We start from the raw sequence: 3,621 nt of genomic DNA on the forward strand, positions 1-3,621 counted from the left end.
AAAAAAAAAAAAAAAAAAAGAAATAAAAAATAACTGTACGAAACAGAAAGAGGTGTCACAGCTGGAGGTACTTGTAAGGTAAAAAGAACATTATAAACCCATTGCTGACACCCCAAGCCTGAAACTAATTTTCACCATGTCTTTCCTTGCTGCATCTAATCTTTCACCATATGATTCTTCCTTTACATAATTTCTTAAATCTGTGCTCCCCAGTCTGCCCTTAAGAGTTACATGCAAGCCGGGCTCGGTGGCTCAACCTGTAATCCCGCGCCTTTGGGAGCCCGCGGGTTCGAGACCCGCCTGGGCAGCGAGACCTCATCTCTACAATAAATCAAAAAATCAGCCGGGCATGGTAGCACATGCCTGTAATTCCGGTTACTCGGAAGGCTGAGGCGGAAGGATCGCTGGAGCCCAGCAGGTCAAGGCTGCGGTGGTCAGGAGTGGCCACTGCACTCCAGTCTGGGCGACAGAGTGAGACTCCAACTCAAAAAAAAAAAAAAAACAGAGTTACATGCAACTGGGAGCGGTGGCTCACACCTATAATCCCAGCACTTTGGGAGGCCGAGGCAGGAGGATCACGTGAGTCCAGGAGTTTGAGACCAGCCTAGGCAACATAGTGAGACCTTGTCTCTACAAGAAATACAGAAGATTAGCCAGATGTGGTAGTGCGCCTCTGTAGTCTCGACTACTCAGAAGGCTGAGGTGGAAGGATTGCCTGATCCCAAGAGTTAGAAGCTGTGGTGAGTGGTGGGTTCATACCACTGCACTTCAGCCTAGATGAGAGAATGAGACCCTGACTCAAAAAGAAAAGAGTTATGAGTTTAACCCAGGCCCTAGACAACTCTCTCCTATTATGTTTTCATCTCCAGCACTCCCCTTAAGTAATCTGTGATCTTTTATCAAAATACAAGAATCAGAAAAATCACCCTATCTGGCTGGTTTGACCCTTAAGATGGCCTCCCCCATATTACAGAATAGCCACATCAAATCCCTTTACAAAACTATCCAAGCTTCACTTCCCTCCCTCACCTCCACACACAGTGGCTAAGAATAAACTCTGTACTTAGTGCTGGGTGGGATGTTTAAGTCATAGGCTTTAACCTCCAAGAGCCTACACATCCTGCCAACTTCCTGGTTAGGAAGTTGGGAGGTAAAAATATTTAGGACGCTGTAGCACAGACAACAATGATGAATGCTATAGGGTTCGGAAGAGGGAGAGCTGTTTCTGGTTATAGCAATCAAGGAAGGCTTCCAGGAAGAGATTACACCTGAGCTACACCTTGCAGCACGGGCAGGACTTCAGCAAAGAGAGAGCGAGGAAGGCAAACAGATATTCTAGGCCAAGGGCCCAACATCACTGAGGTAAGGAAGGAGGGTGATTTTGAGACCAGCAAATTTTAGGTAGGCCTTGAGTGAGAGAATACTTTTTTCTTTTTGAGTCGGAGTCTCACTCTTGTCACCCAGGCTGGAGGAATGCAGTGGCACACTCACGGCCACCGCAGCCTTGACTTGCTAGGCTTAGGCAATCCTTCCATCTCAGCCTTCTAAGTAGCTGGAACTACAGGCAAACGCCACCATGCCCAGCTAGAGAGAGAGGGAGAGAGAGAGAGAGAGGGAGAGAGAGAGAGGGGGAGAGAGAGAGTGTGTGTGTGATTTATTGTAGAGACAAGGTCTCACCAAGTTGCCCAGGTGGGTCTCAAACCCCTGGGCTCAGGCAATCCTCTCGCCCTGGCCTCCCAAAGTGCTGGGATTATAGGTGAGCCACTGTGCCCGGCGGAGAGAACACTTTTTGAAAGGAATTTCCAAGGTAGCAAGCTTAGTAGTAAAAACAACTCATTGTCTGCTTAAATCAGACTACAGGGTATAAGAAGATGGACGAGAAAAAGAAACTGTAATAATCTGGCCAAAGAGTGAGAAGAATATCAGTAGGGAGTGGTAAAAAGATCCCTGAAAAATCAGAAAACCTGGATCCCAGGCCTGGCTTTGTCAACAGGGGGCTTGGGCGGCCACAGCAAGTCATCTAACCTCACTGCTCTCAGCTTTCTCATTTGTAAACTGAAGCAGCTGAACTGGCTGACCTCAAAGGTCTCTATAGTCCCAAACTAGACCAACTGTATATTATTTCTGCCATTAAAACATTCATCATGGGGGAGTGAGGGGGGAGGATACCCGTATCCCTTTCCATGTAGGTTTCTCTTTCTGAACTTAAAATTTCTTTTTCCTCAACTTACTACTTCTATGCACACGCCCCTCACATCACAAATTTAACACTTTACTCAGACTTTCACTACAAAATTCATTTTTTTCTCTTTGACTTTATTAAATGCCGCAATGGAATATCTCTTAATACATACTAAAATTTCAGGATTCGGGGGATGGAAAAGTGGCAATGGTGAATCTAGGTATCTGGTCTCCCAAAAGTACCTGCCACTCTACCCTGACTCGGCAATGGCTGCAAGGTGGATCACCCCTCCACTGGAGTCAACCCACTCCATGGCCAATGCAAGAGCATTGGCAGTGAATTGCAGACACTCTTCCTTGGTCATGCCCTCCTGGTAGCATCAACAAAGTCATACATATAGGAACTCCCAGAGCCTCCAATGGCAAAAGACTACCTTACCATCATACCGCCCATGGGCACTGAGTAAACCTGCCCTCCTTCCTGCGGGTCCCAGCAAAATTAAATTTAACGTAAGGGGAGCTGATGACAAAGGGAAGGGCTGGGAAAGCATTTGTTTCATCTTTGTGGCACCTCAATAATATTCATTGGGTTGCCCCCTGGCCTGAAATTTTGCTTATGGCTCTCAGGTTCTCCAAGGAAGTGTTCAGCACAGCCTCAGCCTTATACAAGTGTATCCAATACCGTAGCCCCAGGGTAAACTATCTCTGTATAAGCCAGAAAGTGTGACGGGGCAAATATACGGGAGGTGGGGACAAGCGACAACTTTGCTATTCGTCTAAATGGCCGCTTCCTTTTAATAGCACCAAATGAATCCCGACAGAAGAGTAATGTTGAAAGGTATGGGAGAGGAAACTAAAATTTTGTAGTCTCTACTTCAAAATGCAGCTGAAACGCTGCTCAGGATACTCCCCTCTGAGGCCTGATGGTCCAGAGGAAAGGTGTTTGTTGTGAGAGTTTTTTTTCCCTCTGGCCTACTCCTCTTTGGGATGTCACATAGTACTTCTTCCCCCGCCCCGCAGTGAAATTCGCTGGAAACTGACATTTTAATGCCGCATCGAGGTCCCTATGCTCCAGGAAAGGCACCCAAACCAGAAAGCAGGGAGGGGTTTCGCCCCAGGCCTGGGGAGCCTCTGCACCAAAAGGCCAGAGGCAAAATAAACCAGCCACGGAATTCACACGACACAGGCTGAATCAGAAAGCCTCGGCAGCGGCCGCCCAAAGTTTAAAAACTCAACACGATGCCTTACTTCAAGCGGGAGGTCATCATGCAGTTGCCAAGCTTACTGCTTAAGCAGCATAAATACTCGGTTTGACACCTGCGGGGACGGCACGCAGCCCCGACGGGACAGAAGCGCGTCAGGGGGGACAGCGGGCGCCGCACCGCCGGGCCCGGGGACAGCGGGCGAGCGAGGGATCCCGGAGGCTGCCGCCCCGGGCCG

Source organism: Carlito syrichta, unplaced genomic scaffold (genome assembly GCF_000164805.1).
Source record: "Carlito syrichta isolate Samal-C Ts95f unplaced genomic scaffold, Tarsius_syrichta-2.0.1 Scaffold309473, whole genome shotgun sequence".
Taxonomy (NCBI): Eukaryota; Metazoa; Chordata; class Mammalia; order Primates; family Tarsiidae; genus Carlito; species Carlito syrichta.